This window comes from Adiantum capillus-veneris, chromosome 2 (assembly GCF_014529385.1).
Source record: "Adiantum capillus-veneris isolate H3 chromosome 2, ASM1452938v2, whole genome shotgun sequence".
Classification (NCBI taxonomy): domain Eukaryota; kingdom Viridiplantae; phylum Streptophyta; class Polypodiopsida; order Polypodiales; family Pteridaceae; genus Adiantum; species Adiantum capillus-veneris.
The window spans coordinates 3,826,041-3,845,452 of record NC_140932.1 but is presented as its reverse complement, the minus strand read 5'-3'; the positions used below and the strand labels follow the sequence as shown (position 1 = coordinate 3,845,452).

The 19,412-nt window shown below is 41.9% G+C and overlaps 1 pseudogene; it reads left to right on the top strand.

Moving 5' to 3' along the window:
• Positions 1 to 14,128: 14,128 nt before the first annotated feature.
• LOC147462290 (fructokinase-like 1, chloroplastic) lies at positions 14,129 to 15,758 on the top strand (annotated as a pseudogene).
• Positions 15,759 to 19,412: the final 3,654 nt, after the last annotated feature.

Sequence of the window (19,412 nt, the reverse complement as noted above, 5' to 3'; positions counted from 1 at the left end):
TACGCTTCTAGCGAGTTCACACTTAGTGACTGCATGTACATATGTGCTATTTTTCAGTTTTAGCACTTAGTCATTTTGTACTCTCTTTTCTGTGAGAAGAAGAAGAAGCTTTCCATCTCTGTGTGGTGTGTGCTTGTCTTGTGTAGCTCTCTTGCATCCTCTGTCTTTACATGGTATTAGAGCCTGGTGCAGGCAAGAGAGGCTAAGAGAGCAAGAGCATCACAATCCCTTCGTTCGCAATCCACGACCAGTTTTTCGTACAAGTTTCTGAACAGGTCTCCAAAGTGCAGTACACAGAGATTTACTATACAAGTACAGTGGTTGTATGTACACTTGATTGTGGACACTCGTTAAGTGTAGAAAGCGTTACAGGTACCACGATAGCAAGTTTAGAAGATTTGCAAGTTTTTGCAGATTGCAGCTATTTTGTCTTAGTGCTTCAAGATGTTTGACGGTTTCAGTCAGATTGTTACTGAGAAGCTTGAGAAAAATAACTACCCTGCATGGAAGTTCGGAATAACAAATTTCCTAAAAGGAAAAAGTTATTGGGACTATGTAGAAGGAGACAATGAAAAGGAACCAGAGATTCCCGAGGCAAATGCTACAACAGAACAAAGGAAAGCTTTGAGGGACTGGCAACAAGGCCAGAGCAAAGTGATGTATTGGCTTTCTAGAGCATCACAGATGGCATGATGGGCTATCTACAGGATGCTGAAACCCCCGCCATTTCATGGAAAAACTTAGGCAGAGTGTTCGAGGTGAACACCAAGGCCAGGAAGCTTCAACTAAAGTCGGAGCTAAATCAGGTTAAGAGGAATAACCTCTCCATCAATGATTATGCTTTGAAGATCAAGAGTATCATCGAGGCTCTTGGATCTATTAAGGTCTCAGTGGAAGACGATGACATTGTCCGTGCATGCTTGGATGGTCTAGGAGATGAGTATGTACATTTCAGGTCTTCCATGAATACAAGAGACGACATCCCCGTGTTCCAAGATTTGATTTCTATGCTTATTCTTGAGGAGAAGAACCTTGACACATCTTCTTCTCGTGGCAGAAATAATTCTGAACAGGCCTTCTATTCTAACTCCAATAGAGGTAGAGGTAGAGGTCGTGGTCGAGGCCCAAGGGGTTGCAGGGGCCAATTTCAAGAAGTTCAATCAAATCAAAACAATACAGGTGGCAGGGGAAACCAGTCTCAAGGCAGAGGGAGTCAAAGAGGTCATGGTGCAGGATCAAGGAGGCAGCAACATACTGCAGATAGCAGAGAATGTTGGACTTGTGGTGAAAGAGGTCACATGTCACGTTACTGTCCAAAGGGAAAAGCAAGTGGAAAGAGAGAACAGATCAACTATGCATCTACTAGCAGAGATGCAGATGGCAGCAAAAACGAGCGCATGTTTGTTATGCAGCATGTAATGAATACAATGACTGCAGAGAATTCCACCCAAGATGATGTTTGGTATGTGAATTCAGGTGTCTCTAATCACATGACGCCTCATGGAGAGTGGTTTAGAGATATGCGCAAACCAGATGTGCCAGGCTATGTGCAAACAGGAGATAATACAGCTCACCCCATTGCTCATGTAGGGGACATACCTCTAAATACGAAGAGTGGGAAATCAAAGTACTTAGCAGATGTACTTCATGTCCCAAACATTACAAAGAATCTTGTTTCTGTTGGACAAATGGTTGAACAGTGTTTGCAGGTTCGCTTCAATCCAAATGGCTGTTATGTAGAAGATTTCCAGAATGGCTGTAAGTTGATCACAGAGGGCAAATGTGTGGGCAGAATGTTTACGCTCAATGTAGACATGCCTGAGGTAAAAGCTGCATTATTTGCACAGGGCACAGGTGTTGTGGCTGATGTTGACATTTGGCACAAACGTATTGGCCATGTCAATGAGCAGAGATTGTGCGGCATGCAATCAAACCAGATTGTAAAAGGTTTGCCCAAATTCAAGGTAGATGGTATGCATAAAGTGTGTGCAGCATGCCAGTTTGGAAAACAGTCAAAGGGCTCATTTCCACATGAGCGCAATGTATGTAACAAGCCACTTGAGGTGGTGCACACAGATGTTTGGGGTCCAACTGATACTGCAAGTATACATGGTTGCAGGTATTATGTCTCTTTCATTGATGACCATACAAGGAAAGTATGGGTCTACTTCATGCATAACAAAAGTGAAGTGTTTGGTCACTTTCGGGACTTCAAAGTCATGATTGAGAAGGACACAGATATGCAAATCAAGACATTGAGGTCAGATGGAGGGGGAGAGTACTTCTCCAACGATTTTTCATGTTTTCTGCGAATGCATGGTATACGCAGGCAGTTTACATGCAGATATACTCCACAGCAGAATGGGGTCGCAGAAAGGAAAAACAGGCACATTGCAGAGGTTGCACGTGCATTGATGAATGAGAAGAACATGCCTCATCATTTCTGGGTTGAAGCTGTAAATATAGCTGTGTACATTATGAATAGGACACCTACAGCTGCGGTGCATGATGTAACACCTGAGGAAAAGTTTACAGGTACAGAGCCTGATTTGGCACACTTGAAAGTGTTTGGCTGCATAGCTTACCTGCATGTACCAGATGAGTTACGTAGGAAATTGGATCCTAAAGCAGAGAAATGTATTCTTGTGGGATATTTCCTTGAACAAAAGGGGTACAGGTGCTACAATCCTACTACAAGAGAATTACGAGTGAGCAGAGATGTAGTCTTTGATGAGATGAGCAGCTGGTACAGTAATGCACATGGCACTATTGGGGCTGATGTAAAATATGATGTGGTTGTACAAAATGTGAGGCCACAGTCACAGGTTTTGAGTGGACCACAAGAGTCCTCTTCTCGTGGCTCTGTTGAGAAGCCATGGAATGGTATACTACGTACGCAGGTTACTCCACCAGCAGGTACAGGGAATGTATCACGAAAAGGAAAGGAAAAGGTTGATGAACCTCCCTTTATGGCTGATGCATCATCAGGTTTTTCACATGTAGACATGGATTCAGATGGTTCTGAACAAAGTCTTGATGAGGAATTTGGAATTCCGGCTGTCAGGACACCTAGTGTAAGGAAAGTACAAGAAGATGCTAGAGGGCAAAGGAGTGACCCAGGACCACGCAGATCTAACAGAGTCAGAAATCCAGTTCAAAAATTGACTTATGATGGGTATCTAGCGCATCACCAAGCCTACATGGCTAAGGTGATACAGGATGTGGAGCCCACATGTTTTGAGGATGCGGTTGGAAATGTGCATTGGGATGATGCAATGAATGAAGAGATGGCTGCATTGGAAGAAAACGACACATGGGAGTTGGTGCCATTGCCAAGTGGCAAGAAAGCTATTGGCTGTAAATGGGTGTATAAAACCAAGCATAAGGCTGATGGTAACATTGAGCATCACAAGGCAAGGCTGGTCGCAAAGGGCTATGCACAGACGTATGGCATAGACTATGAGGAGACCTTTGCTCCAGTGGCAAAGATGACGACTGTGAGAGCTGTCATAGCAGTGGCTGCATCTAGAGGATGGATTATGCATCAAATGGATGTAAAGAATGCCTTCTTGAATGGTGAGTTGCAAGAGGAAGTGTATATGGATTAGTCACCTGGTTATGTCGATCCAGGTTACCCAGATTATGTATGCAGACTTCTCAAATCTTTGTATGGTTTGAAGCAGGGCTCTAGAGCATGGTATGACAGGATTGCCAAGTATCTTGTCAGTATTGGGTTTAGGAGAGCTCATGCTGATCATTCACTCTATGTACGTGAGAGTGATGTGGGGATTGTGGTCATTACCATATATGTAGATGACCTTATTATTGTGGGTGACAATGCTATGGAGATTGACCATGTGAAGGGTCTTCTCAAACAGGAGTTTGAAATGAAAGATTTGGGCGAGTTGCGCTACTTTCTTGGCATTGAGGTGATCAGGACTTCAGAGGGTGTATGGCTGTCACAGAGACAATATGCTTTGGACATGTTGTCAAAGTATGGTATGGCTGATTGTAAGCCAATTTCTATTCCCTTGGATGTGAATGCAAAGCTAAGTGCAGAGAAGGGTGATGTTGTTGAGGATGTCAAGATGTACAGGAAGATTGTGGGTAGTCTAATCTACTTGACTATCACGAGGCCAGACTTGAGCTACACAGTAGGCTTGGAGAGTCAGTTCATGCAGCTTCTGAGGAAGCCACATTTGGATGGAGTACGACGCACACTTCGGTATGTGCAAGGGACTCTTGACTACGCATTGTTCTATGCAGCAGATGCGCCATTAGCATTGTATGGGTATACAGATGCAGATTGGGCAGGTAGCATTGTTGATAGGAGATCTACGAGTGGCTTCATGTTCTCTTTTGGGAGTGCTGCTATTACTTGGAGCAGCAAAAAGCAGCCTACGGTTGCTTTATCGAGCACAGAGGCCGAGAACAGAGGTGCATCAATTGCGGCGTGCGAGGTAGCTTGGCTACGCACATTACTTGAGGACTTGGGAGTGCAGGTGGACCAACATATTTTCATCCATTGTGACAACATCAGTAGCATGTAGTTGACTAGGAACCCAGCGTTCCATGCCAGGACCAAGCACATAGAGGTCCATTACCACTACGTTCGAGAGCGAGTGTTGGCGGGCGACATCGACTTGGTCTACGTTAGCATAGAGGAGCAGATAGCGGATATCTTTACCAAGGCTCTCGGAGCTGAGAAGCTTCAACGTTTCTAGACTATGCTTGGACTCTGCGACATGCAGAGCTCGAGGGGGAGTGTTGAGATGTCGAGCTCTACATCTTGAGCTGGCATCCGCTACGGGTCTTGGCCGCTTACAACATTTACTCACTGGCGCATTAGGTGACCGACACGGAGGATCTCTGCCAGTGATTCTACAGCTGGACTACACTTATAGTGCCAGCCTAGTACGCTTCTAGCGAGTTCACACTTAGTGACCGCATGTACATATGTGCTACTTTTCAGTTTTAGCACTTAGTCATTTTGTACTTTCTTTTCTATGAGAAGAAGAAGAAGCTTTCCATCTCTGTGTGGTGTGTGCTTGTCTTGTGTAGCTCTCTTGCATCCTCTTTCTTTACAGGAACTCCCATTGAGCCCGTAACACATTAGAAATATTACAATGGCTTGAAATAAATCAGGAATTTACACTACGTGACCATTTTGGAAAACGTGGAAAATGTATAACTCCAATCCTTACTGCTTCTTCAATTTGATCTTCGAGTGCATTCGTACGTCTTCGGTCTTTAGCAGCTTCTGTTAACTGACGTTGACTCAGTTAACACTAAGGAGGTCATGGAGGAACACGATTTACCAGCAGATGAAAAGGAGGAAAAGGTTGAGGAATGCATTGAAGTGACGGAGATAGAGGAGTCCATTGATCTTGAAGAAGAAGCAAAAGAGGTGGAATGAAGCAATCTTCTCTCAGTGAAAACTTTAGATATCAAGCTACCTCTAAATGTGTCAAGTTTCAATGAGCAGCAAGCCATCTTAATGCTACGAGGAGTGCTAGATGTTAAATCTGGAGATAGTTCATTTTCCTTCATGATATACAAATTATTTTTTGTTTGCGGAAGGACTTTGCACTGGCCACTATCTCCAAGTATCAGGAGGAGAGGAATGGATTTGTTCCAGATGACAGTAGTGATGAGATGAGGAAATGGAGATCTCCAGTAGCCCATTGGACTACCTTAAACTGTGCTTTGAAAAGGCAAAAAATTATAAAGAAAGCCTTCCTGAATAAGCCACATTTCAAACTATTCGAAATAATCTCAAGCCATCAACTAGTGATTAGGATATGAAGGATTGGTTTAAGCGACCAACACAGGAGTCAACCGGATCAGTCAACCTATGGAAGAATGAGATTTTTTTTTGCAAGATGAGGGTTTCATGGTATAACATCCCCCCCCCTTCCCCCCCCCCCCCTCTCTCTCTCTCTCTCACACACACACACACACACACACTTCTTTTGTTCACAGTCATGGATTGCTGAAAAGGACGACTTTCTTCATCATCGAAGAAGACAGTTCCGTTGGTAGGGATGTAGCTCTAGGACAATATGTTCCTAGTCTATGTGAGGCACCCATCCTAATCTTCCACAATGGAATGTCACAAGAGGAGAATACTGCAACCTATGCTTTCAAGGCATTATCTTGCTTCTTAGGTGGTCCAATGCTGCCACAAAATGTAGACAAAGTTATCCTCATCGACAAGGTTTTTCGGAGAGAATGTTTTGGGTACCTGCCAGGATATACTGGGGGCCGTGCAACATATTACTACACATACACAGCAATGGAATTATCTTTAGGGAAAGAAAACCCTACTTAACTCTTAGAGTAGGGCAAACATTTAATGATCAAATACAAGGGCAAGGTTCCAAATGATATTTGCAAATCATCAAAAGTTTGAAATAGTTGTGGTACATATTGAACTTAATTCTACAGGCATTTGTGGTTCATCTGATCATCTAAAGTCTAATTCTCTTGTTCCACCGATGATTGGCATATTGCACTGTCTCGCTCCACCTAATTTGACTTTCAAGAGAACTTGAGTTGTTGAATGCGTCTGCTCGATTTCTTTTTTGAAGTTGCAAATGTCTGATTGTCTGTATGGTTGCTGAAGTGGCCAATACTTACTTTTGTTGCATGCGATGAATGATTCTACGATAAAACCACTCAATAACTCCTTTAGATTGTTTGCCTTATTTCAAGAGAATCCATGCTGTGTGTGTCTGAAGTAGGCATTTCTAGCCATGTAATGAGACTTCTCCAAGCCCTGGGTGTTCCATATACCTCGATTCCCATGATTTTGGATGAAGTATGGGAAATGATTAAAAATAATGTGTTGCAAAAAAAGAAATTTATTTAGAATTTAAACACAATGTACTTTGACTATCTGAGGTGCTTTGAATTTACCATGTAATGAGTGATTTGAGTGTCAGTCCATGCTGTCTTGAAGGATTTTTTTAGTAGCTGAAGGTTCTATTTAAACTTGCTGAGATTATCCTGTGACCAATCATCATTCTCACACATTTGAAATAACGTTTCAATGGAACCCCACACATCACCCTTTGCATTGAGAGTTGTTGGCTCTTGGTCTTTCACTACTAAATGAAGTGTTTTCTAGTGCATATACTTTGCTAATGTAGGTAGAGTGAAATACTCTCCCTCGCTTTGTTAGCTTCACATCTTCCATACCTTGAGGTTTAGATAGAAAACGGTGTGCCTTGAGCCCACCTATGAATGGTTTGCAGGGTACATCTTTCTCATTGGTTGACCTTTTCTCGTCTCATTGGATTTTCACATTGCCCCCATGTAGACCAATATCTGACAAAACTAGTTCCAAAGCCTCTAGAGCGAACTGTCATTCAGCTGACTTTTCGATTTTCCAAGCAAACCCAATGTACAGATATACCACCTTCTCTACAATTCGGCAGAGAACATGCATTGTACAAACATGGACATTAGCAAGTGGTATATCCAGAACTGGTTGGAAATTAGAGTCTTGATTGTGACGAGTTGGAGCCTTTCTCCACCACTTTGGGTCCATCACCTTTGCAGGCTCCATGCAATACAAGCATGGAGACTTTGCCATGGTACCCATTCCACAAATATACCTACACTTCAGTGTTTTGAGGTCACTTGTAAGATGCCATTGAACTTGAATGTCTCCTCTCCCATCTACAACCAATACCTCTCCTCGATTCATTTGCCTATCAATGATATCTAGAATACAGGTTTGATGGAACACCCAAAATAAAATTTCATGGTCTTCTTTCTTTACCTGCAAGACTAATCCTTATGAGATACAAAAATAAATCTAAAATTTAGGTACAATAGAGGGCTTGCTAGAGCTGCAAAATTGGAAATAACTTGATTACCTGAAATGCACCAAGCCACCATATGTTTGTTTCTAATTGAACGTTGAAGTATGAAGGAGAATCAGTGGGACATTTGGAAAGAGCTGTATTCATTAATGTGATTGTAACTAGCTCTAGCTTCTTCTCTTTAAGAATATCACACTCATCCAGCTTCAAAACAAAATGTATAACGCCACCTGTCTCTTTGAATGTGATATTGTAGATCTCTACCATTCTAGTTTGCAACAAAGTGAGGTCCATGAAGATATTGTTGTACTCATCATAAGTGACGGTAGTTCCCTGTGAGCTATAAATATCTTGAATATGAAATGGACATCCAATGAAGTTGGTCTGTTCATTATGGAGCTGGAGTCTTTCCCTCCAAAAAGTTGCAGATTTTGGTAAAAGCTTAGACTTTATTCCCTTCTTCACAAACATGGAAGAGATAGGTTGTTGAATAGCTAAGTAACCTCTTTTACTAACGCCAAAGGAGTCCAATGTACCCTGTATTTTCTTGGCAGGCAGTGCATTCTTTGAAATGAATCTATCAACAACATCCCGTTACAAAACCTTAAACTTTTTGTCATGCATTATATCCTTTGCAAGACCACTAGTTATCAATGGCTTTAAGTGCTTTCCTACATTGGCCTTCGTGTCTACGTTTTCTTTGTCTGGATAGATAGAATCTCTACAAAGAAAACATAACTAACATAAGCAAAAACTTAGATTAGTTTAAACTAATTAGACAGTTTACAATGCTCACCTCAATGCGTGGATTCTTTTGTTAAGGCGGCCAGAGCCTACCTCCAAAGTTTCAAAATTTCGTAGTTTCTTCTTTCACACACGAGAGCCTAACATTGTATCTTTGTTTTGTAATGTCCATACCTTTGTTCGCAAGATCTATAATTCTTGTTTGCACTGCATTACAGTCTTTTGCTCCTCATAATGCAAGTTAGAAAGTCTTTGAATCTCATCTGCTTGGTGCTTCACCATGTCTTTATAAGTTTTTGATTTGCCGTTTAGAGCTTTGCAGTAGCCAAGCAATTCATTCTCTCCATTAAGTGCAAAGGTCAATAAGTTAGTGGGATTTGAAAATGCAAGGAAAGCATTGGTCATGGGATTTAATGGATAGAGTGAGCCTTTTGTCCAAATATCTAAGTGTTTTGCTCCCGTTGCTCTAAGTCTCTTTGTCATGATCGGTGTCACTTTGATGTTAATTTTGCCTAGCTTACACAGTGGCGTATATTGGGGATCCAGGTCAATGTGTAGATGATAGAAGGGTCTTTTAAGGAGGACATTTGTGGGGGTGGAAGAATGTAGATGCCTGAGGCTGCCTCTCTCGCTCAATCTATTGTCTAGCTCGCAATCGCACTTTGGCAGTCTACCACTCCCAGATTATCCTGTGTCGTGAGTGGTGACCATGGCAAATAATGATGAGCCCTCTCAACCCCCATCCCCCTTTTGTCTTTGCCCTTGTGAAACCTGTCAAAACCAGCCCGCACTGGGTTACAATAGGTTTTTGCACGCTACATATGCAATGCACGCTTTTGTTTTTTTTATAAAATCGGGTTCCCTCCAATAGAAGTATGTTCTCCACGACACTGGAAACACAATTTGAAAAAGGGTGAATAAAGAAAAATCCTCGTCGAATATTTTGGTTGGAGAGATGATGGCACAAACACCTCATAGAAATGCACTTGATTAGTGAGGGGAGGTGTAAGGGGAGGCGTGGTGATGGAGATGGGTGGCATGGCAAGTTGGTTGAGAAGGACAAGAGGAGACAGACACCTAGAGAGTGCATGCTACACATGTCTTATTTTTTGTTATCATGATGCTGCTGAAGGGAGCTATTGCAAGGGATTAACCAACTGGTTTAACTCTTCTCTCCTTCGGCCACTACAAGGGTTCAATTTCCATAATGCCCACTCCTTTTATTAAGAAAATAAACCAAGAGACCTTGAAGGAATTGTGACCTTGAAGGAATCTCTCGTGATTCCTACTAAAAATATTGAAAGTAGCCATTGTGTGGTGTGTAGAATCAGCTCCAATAGACTATACAAAGCTAGATAATCACCACATATGTTGTTGATAAAACTAGTCCAAACTAGTCCGCACCAGCACGGACCAGTTCCAGCACTAGTCGACGCCATCGCAGATGATGGTGGATCAAGGCGATGCTACGACAAGGTCGATCGATGTTGCACTAGAATTTTTTTTATAAAATCATCTTTTGGTTAAAGTAGATCACATTTGTATGGAAAAGAAGATCACTCACATGTTCGAGAAGCCGATGGACAGTTGCCCAAACGGGTCCATGACACTGTAGATTCCAGATCAATTTTGACAATGTCTTTCGGTTGACTTCTCCAACATGCACAGGGGATTTTTTTCCATAAAAATGTGATCCATTTTAATACATTCATCAATTATTTAATATATTGATATACTGTGTTCACGTGATTAGAAAATTGAAAGTTTAGTCTTATACACGTAAAATTTAAATAATGAAAAAATACAAGCATTTAATTATGTAGTCCAACAACTGGTCATGATTCTCAAAGACGGGGAAGGGATTCCTTGAGTCATGATCCTCTCCACAATGATCAAGTCAGTTTAGTTTCTGTCATCAAATATTTTAATGATTCTAATAATCATGTTGATGAGAGTGAGAGTACAAACATTGGGTTGGGCTCAACGAATGAAGTTCCAGAGACAACTAAGTAAGAAGCTACTTTGGATCTTGTACAAGCCTTTTCACATAGCACCCGAGGTGACTCCATGTGTGGATGAGGGGGATGATAGTCACCTACACGTGGACAGAGGTGAGGACATCCTAAAGACCACAAAGGTCTTCAGTTGCTTTGAGTGTTTGGCTAGATATGTGGCTTGGGGTTACTTATGCTTTATATGTACTTTGTGACTTGGGGATTTTGTTAGGCCCTCAACATGTACGGAGGTTTGAGATTTTGAAGCCTCCGCTGCTTTGTGGAAATTTGAGATGTACAACCCTTATCCGTTGAAGTGTTGGGTGGTTGAATCTAGAATGACATGGTTATTTTCCTTACATTCGCATCAATTTTCTAAGGGGGTTTCTCACATTTGCTCAAAAATTGGCTTTGCTCAATTTTGTTTGCTCGTTGATTGGAAACCCCCTGTATCAAAATCTTTGTGGAAGTCCACAAAGCAACAATAGAGCTGTCTCTCACGTGATCTGCCCTTCTCAATAATGGTTATGAGTGTCAAAATATGATCAAGAATAGAAAAAACTCTCCTGAAACCCGCGTGTCTTACTGCCTTTACACCCTCTCTCTCTGCCCATCTTTAATTGAGCTGCTGCTCAAGGATGGATGCATACAAACGTGCCAATGTGTCACCAATCATCATGATAGTGAGGTAGTTCAGAGGCTCCATAGGGTCCCCCTCACTTGAATATAGGTACGATCGTGGACAAACTCCACGTATCAGGTAGGCCATTGCACATGGCACAATTAAACATCAGTGCTAGAAGCTCTGTAAGCAAATCTCTAGCATGTATAAAATGCTCTGCTACCAGGCCATCGTGATCATATGTTCTCCTAGTCTTCATCATGTCAATGGCTCTCTTTACCATTTCACCGGTAAAGAAAGCACATTGTGTGGGCATGGCTCTTGAGGATCTGGAGGAGATGGCTGCCCCGAAATTGTGTAGAGAGATGATGCATATTGACCCCATACGTCCGTAGAAATGATGATCGGTGGGGGGGAGTGCTCATGGAAGAGTCCCCATGCCTCACCTAAATCATGGCTTAGAAACAATTGATATAAATCTTGCTCTAGCCAAGATAGAAATGCCCTCTTCTTTCGTCGTACTAAACGCCATACGTGATTGCCTCTGATTAATGACTCTTAGAAGTACCTCCCTCGGAAGTCAGGCTCTTGTCTCTTTGCATTCCTCATCATACCAGCTATACTGGGGTGTGCTCCCAGAATGTCGTCACTGCCTAGGCTTAGTGTGTGGGTATGCTTCTGTTGCTGCATCCTCTAGTATCTCAGTCAATATATAAGTGAGCTCCCCTAAAGGTCTCCCCGGATCCTTTGTGCATAAGCGTCCTAAATACCATCTATGTAGATAGAATCAGTATCTGAAGTAAAAGTGTATCAGGTATGCGTAGGTGTCTATTCCAGTCGAGCTGTGCTGAACTGGAATGGTCGGTAAACGTGATGAGAGCATGATCTACTGTTACCCCAATACTCCTGGGCCCGACTGTAATGTTCTGAATAGAGGGCATAAAACTGGGCTGGGCTGAGCTGGACCCATGTCTATGAGGAAAACAAGTGAACCCACTCGGCATTGGAAATCTTTGGAGGCCAGTCCATGTGCAGTCCCCAAATCTGTCAGATATCCCCCATATGCAGTGTGCTGTTCATCCTTCAAACACCTGGCCAAATCCATATCACGGACATCCAATTTTGTCAACATTTCGTTCGAGGTATTGTAGAAAGTTGTCTGAGATTGGCCTGTCCTAGCATCGAAGTCTCCCAAAAGAATGACATCTCCATCCCTAGAGAACTCCCATATGTCCTCATCCAATATCATGTAGGTCAACTCCCCCCTTGGACGATGGATAATGAGATGTGCTTGGGGCAAAATAGCATATTGCAATGTAGAGTGACCTCCCTATCTTTGCTCTCACTCTAACCCACATATATCTGGCCTGCTCATCCCTCCGAACAATACGAATGAGGGGTTGCAGCTTCTCCTTGAAAAGGAGTAGTCTCCCAATGGTACCCGTAACTTTAGATAATATGTCGCTAGAAGTCTGATGCGTTTCCGAGTAAAAAATAATGTCTCTTCCCTTAAAGCTATCCTCAAATGCGCCTACATCTAGCTTCATTGACCCGTTACAATTTCCATGCTGCCATTTTAAGGTTGGTCCCATAGGTCTAGCACCGTCATGTGATGCATTTTTCCAACACCATTACTCTCCCTCCCATGTAGAAAGCAATTTTTCCTTTCTCTCTTACTGCCTTGATCTATGGCATCAACTCTTGCATGTGTGCCACTTGTGTTAGAGTGATGTCATCACTCAAATATATCCCAGTTTGCTTGAGTGTTAATCTCTTCTTCAGGAATTCCTCGGGGGGTTCACCTCTATGTATGTAAAAGTTCAACAGGAGGGGGTTTTTAATTCAAAAATTTTGGATAAATTTACATAAATATATTTAAATAATGGGTTTTTTTGCACTTTAGAAAAAAACCCGTAGGTTCATAAAGAAAGAGGGGTTGTTTTATTAGTTCAAGATTCACAGATAAGGGGTTTTTTAAATACCCTTTGAACGCACGTTGTATAGATGGTTTACATATAGTGAACCCCCCGAGAGGAATTCCTTCCTAGCTTCCAGTGTAGGGAAACGTATACAGAGTGCTATTTCCTTGGACCTTCCTTTCTCCTTACTTCCCTTCTCGCCAACTCTCCAAGCACTTGTGTGTGTGGGTTCAGAAATACCCTTGCGCTTGAAGAGCTCTTGCACTTCTTCTACTTTTCCAGTGTCTTTGAGACCTATAACACGCACATGAAGGGCTCTAGTCTTTCTCTTTTGCTCCTCTTCAATTGTCATATTGATGATAGTCGATGTCCGTGTGGCTTCAGGCATCCACTTTTCAGCTGAAACCTTATGTAAGACAAGTGAATGAATGCTTGCTGGCACTAAAGTGCAAATTTCTCTTGGCAGGAGGTAAGGCAAGAAGAGTCAAACAAAAATTCTAATCAGAAAGAGCTAGTAAGGACATGGTCACGCGAGGCTTAGTTATCAGTTATTGGTAACTATGCCAACTATGCAAAGACAAAGCATTAAATGAATAACTAAGCCTCCTGCATGGTCACACGAGGCTTAGTTATTCATTCATCCTCCCAACTATGCCTTGAACTTGACAACTATGCCAAAATCAACATAGTTACAAAGCATAGGTTTAGTAACTTATTTAATGCTCCTTTCTGTGTGTGACCAAGAATGAGGCTTAGTTGGGCACCCAGATGTAATGCTTTTTTGGACTCAGACATAGTTTCTGCCCCTTCCTTGGGCACCCAGATGTAATGCTTTTGGACTCTTCTAATTAATTCACAGCGCGTACTTGGTTTTTTTTTTTTTTAATTGAGGCTTAGTTATTTGTTCAAATAACTGATAACTAAGCCTCGCGTGACCATTGCCTAAGGGAAAAAGAAGAGGAAGGGGAAGAGGAGGAGATTTATGACTGGCCACGCCTTAATTGCTGCTTTGGAGAGGCTATGAACGATTTCGTTCCTACAGTGAGAGTGTCAAACAAAAGGCAGCATCCTAACAAATATTCAACGTGGAAAATGCTCCGATGGAAGCCTCCGGTGTTTCGTTTGAGAATGGTCAGGCATGCATTTCGTGTGTGCAGCCAACTACAGAGAACTCCCTGTTCGAGGCTGAGATAAATGCTGACATATTAAAAGAGGTATGTACCGAATTGTGCTTTTACCACCGTAGTGATGTCTTAGCTCAATAAAGATCGCCTGTTTTTTGCTAGCATTGGCAGTTCTTACAACAATTTCTGTTTTGACAAACCTTCAGGCAACTATGTTTCATGTTACATCATCCATTTTGACCACTGAACCCATTCGATCGACTCTTTTTTCCGCCCTCAGAATGTACAAGAGCTCTGGTGGTGATGTCTTTTTTGACTTAAATCTTCCTCTTCCGCACTGGATATCGCGAGAACACGCCTGGAGTCACAAGAAGATTTAGAAATTTTCACATGTAGGAAAACGGAGTCTTTGTCAGCGTTTCTCATACAATGCATAACATCATGAGCTTCTGTTCGAGAGGCACCGCATACCTAGCTAGGTACGATTGCCCCCCACCCTGCCCCCAATCGTACCTAGCTAGGTATGCGGTGCCTCTCTCACAAAAGCTCATGATGTTGAGGTAAATCACAATGTGGGAATTTGTCCAAAACTTCTTGTCGAGTGTGATCAAGGATCCTTTGTTGCAAGAAAATTTCATCTAGGTCACGAAGCATGAGCTAGAGATCCTCCTTGGAGATGAGAATATTGACAAAAGGGTGCCTCAGTACGCTGTAGATGGCAACGAGCCACGCCCATTGCGAGATGAGTATCATTACACTCCACGTGAAGTGGCTCCCTTGTGGCATGAAAACTTGAAAATGTTATTTGTAACAGATGGCACCTATGTTATTCACTATTATGCCCGTAACTTCAATGGGAAAGTCCTTGGTGTGGAGGATGTGATTATCGTTGCATACACATGCAATAGAGCAGGTCAAATAGTACTTTTACAAGTATATGCCTCTACTATTGCGCGAACGAATGTTTTTTTTTATTATTAATCAACTTGGGAAAGTGCCCATTCAGAGCTGCATCTCTGCTCACTCCTGCTTCTCCTTCGATCCTCGTACACAGGCATGCATGCATTCGTGCACCTCACAAGTGGTATCAAAGCCGGAGGTGGCTTTTCGACATTATCCTCTCCCCTCGAGTGTGCACGACTCCTAGCTATGGCTAAGGCTTGAACAAATAGAAATAGGAATTACTTGTTCTTTGAGAGCATATTGTGTGCAGGAAACTTCGAAAGCAAGAGAAAAAACCCTAGCAAAAACACATCGCTATGATTTTTTTCTCAATTTTGCAAGTATTCGGAGCAAAGCCTCTTGGTGATGGTCGTCCCAGGCAAAGAGATCGGAGTCGTAGTCTTGGTAGGTCATGGGATCACAAGAATTCTAGTAGCAAGTGTTGTGGCCGTGACCTGCATAATGTGGAATGCTATCATCGCCACAAGAAAGGCCAATTGAAGAAAGATTATCGCATTTTGCAACATGAGCAAGATGAAGACATTGTCCAATATGAACCTCCAAAAAAGCAGTGTGAAGATTGAGGAGCTCAATGTAGTTGAGTCGCCACCCGTAGAGGTTGTTCCTAACATGGTGCACTCATGAGATGTCCTGCTATTTACTATTGATTTGAGTCCGGATGCATTATTGTCTCTTGATGAGTGTTATGCGCAAAACTGGATCACTGATTCAAGTGCTAATTTCCATGTTACTCCCTACAGGGAATGGTTCTCCAGTTATGCTTCCATGCTTTGGTCAAGCTAGGTGACTTGTATCAACTTGACATTTGTGGCATTGGAGATGTGAAGCTATGCATGTGTAACAACATTGAGTTTATGCTTCAAGGTGCCAGACATGTACCAAAGTTGACAAAGAGCCGAGTGTTAGCAGGCCAGCTTGATGATTTGGGCTATACTACCATTTTTTGGCAATGGTTCTTGGATGACTCGCAAGGGAAATTTTTTCATCTTGTCTCGTTCATTATAATCTTTATATGTCTCTAGTGTGAAAGAAAATTCCATCCATATCGCTGAGCTGCCTTCTATAGAGTTGTGACATAGTCAGCTTAATCATATGAGTCAGAAAGGAATGAAACAACTTCAACGTTTGTGCTACTTACCTGCCTTAAATTATTTGATTTTAGTTTGTGTGATCATTGTATTTACCTTCCATCCATATCGCTGAGCTGCCTTCTATAGAGTTGTGACATAGTCAGCTTAATCATATGAGTCAGAAAGGAATGAAACAACTTCAACGTTTGTGCTACTTACCTGCCTTAAATTATTTGATTTTAGTTTGTGTGATCATTGTATTTATTGAAAACAGACTATGGTTACCACTTCACCATTGAATAGAGTTGGTACATAGTGATATGTGTGGACCTATGTCGCATAAATCTCTAGGGGGACATTATATTTCCTAATATTCATAGATAATTCTACTTGAAAGGTGTGGATATACCTCTTGAAGAGGAAAGATAAAGTTTTTGCTACGTTTCAGAAATTCCTTTTAGTGGTAGAGAACTAGTTCGGCAAGAACTTGAGGACTCTGTGCACTGACAATGAAGGAGAGTATGTCTCCAGTGAGTTCAAGAATTTCATTAGCAAAAGAGACATTAGACGACAATTTATTGTACTATACACACCTGCTCAGAATGATATTGATTAGCATATAAATAGAACAAGCTACGAGAGAGTCATAGCCATGTTGTCTACAGTAAACTTACCTCCAAAGTTTTGGGAAGAGGATGTTATGACAACAGTTTACATCAACAATTGTTTGCCTAGTAAGCCACTAAATTGTAAGATTTTGCACGAGGTGTGGACTGGCTAGAAGGAAAATTACGGCAGATTACGTGTGTTTGGGTATTAAGTATTCTCACATGTCCCTAAACAGGTACGTAAGAATATTGAGCCCAAATCACACAAATGCATCTTCATTGGATATGGTACAAATAGAGAGATGGGCTATCATCTTTGGCACTTGAAATCTAGAAAAGTCATTCACAGCTCAAAGGTTACGTAAGTAGTGTTTAGAGTGGTGTATTTAATAGAGAAAGATAAATCATGTGTGTGTGTGTGTGTGTGTGTGTGTGTGTGTGTGTGAGAGAGAGAGAGAGAGAGAGAGAGAGAGACGTGGATCACCCAAGTGTAGGCTATGTCTACGGGAATGCAGCCACTCATTGGCTTTACACTTCAAACTTGAAATTGTGTACAAAAAGCTTATAAGCTATTAATGGTAGCCTTTGGTTCTCTCCCTAACTTGCACTTCTTCATGTGTAAAAGAGTATTTCATTTATAGGTGAAAAGAAGCCTCTATGGGCTACCCTTTCTCATGAGAGGCAGCCAATCGTCCATGTGTAAACATGCCCATGTGTAGACAAGTCCACCTAAAACTTGACCACCACAACGCTGGCCATCGGTCATTGAATTCTAGCCACTGAATACTAATCATAGGCCATTGACTATTGAGCATGTATCTATTGGCCATTTCCCGATCACTTCCCAGCCACCATCCATCCGCAATTTAGATTTTTTCACGCATGATGGCTTCCCCTCATAACGAGGGTCTTAAAAATGTGTGTTTCTAGAATACAAATTACAAGGGTAAATCAAACTCCATACTTAAGATTATATTCAATGAGTCGAAGATGATAAGAAATCCTGTCAAAGAGGTTGAGTATCGCAAGGTTAGATTCCGGAACATAGACTCAAGTAAAATTAAACAAATAGCTTAATCTACTAGTGATGTTCCTACTGCTAATAGTGGTCTAGAGAGAGCAGGATCCAACAGTTAGGCATTGAGGAGATCGATGTGTGTTTATCGTGTTCTTGAGTATTTTCAGCTAGGGTTAGATTGTTTGTTGGTCACTGATTGCGGACAGCCCACTTGTTACCAAGAGGCTATTCAGATGGAAGATATCATGAAGTAGGAGCATGCAATGCAATTGGAGTATAACTCGGTCATGGCAAATGAGAGTTGGAAACTGATAAATTTGCAAGAGGGAAAACAATCCTTGCCTTTCAAATGGGTGTATAAGAAAAAGTACACGGCAAAAGATTTCAAGCTTAAGTATAAGGCTAGATTGGTTCCTAAGCGATTGAAGCAAACAAAAGGCGTGGAGTTTGATGAGATTTTCTCTTCAGTAGTCAAGATGACTATGGAGTACGAGTGGAAGTGTGACGCGAGAGAGAGTGCGAGAAGAAGAGCATGACGATATGGTGAAATCGCTCTACTGTAATGTGTAGAGCATAGTGAGTTCTTATTAGGTTTTTACAAAAGAATATGTGTACATACCTGGCGGCCCACCACTTACCTGGGCGACCACATTGGGCTTTATACCCCAACAACCTCCCACTTAAAGTCCAATGTGGTACTTTAAGTGTGAGAGAAGCTACTATACAAGCTAATATACAAGAGATGTAGAGAAGTGATGTACTACCCTACACCTAACTGCTTGCAAAAATGCGCAAAGCTCTCTGAGGGAAGTCCTTTTGTAAGTAGATCAGCATGATTTTTTTGTGGTGTGAACTTTGACAAGGTGAAGTTGCTTATCCTCAAGCATTTCCCTGATGAAATGATACTTCACATCCACATGCTTTGTCTTTGAGTGATAAACTGGATTGCGAGCCAATTGTATAGCACTTTGACTATCACAATATAACACAGGCATCTCTTCTTTGATTCCCAAATCTGTTACTAGTCGATTAAGCCAAATTGATTCTTTGCATGCCTCTGATGCTGCAACATATTCAGCCTCTGTAGTAGACTGAGTAACACAATCTTGTAATCTAGAACGCCATGATACTGCTCCACCATGTCTGGTTTCATGTCTGGTTTTTATGCAGAGCTGTCATCTCTGATTGCATGGCCAATTGCCAATTCCCGGAGTCCTTCATTTGCACTACTTCCTTGTAACATGAAGGCTCATTGCAATCAGTCAACATGACATAGTTCATAGATGGAACAAACCTATCAGGAGGTCGCGTGATACGTCCAGATCTACGCACAATAGGTGGCTCAGGCTCAGCCACAGCTTGTGGTTCCAATCTATCCTGTCCTTGCTCCTCTTGAGCCCTGAAATTTTGTCTTGCACATGCAGGTCCATCTTCTTGGAAGACAACTCTTCTAATCTCCTCAACCCTCTCTGGTTTAGAATGATATTTGGATTCATTAAAGTGAACATCATTGCTGCGGAC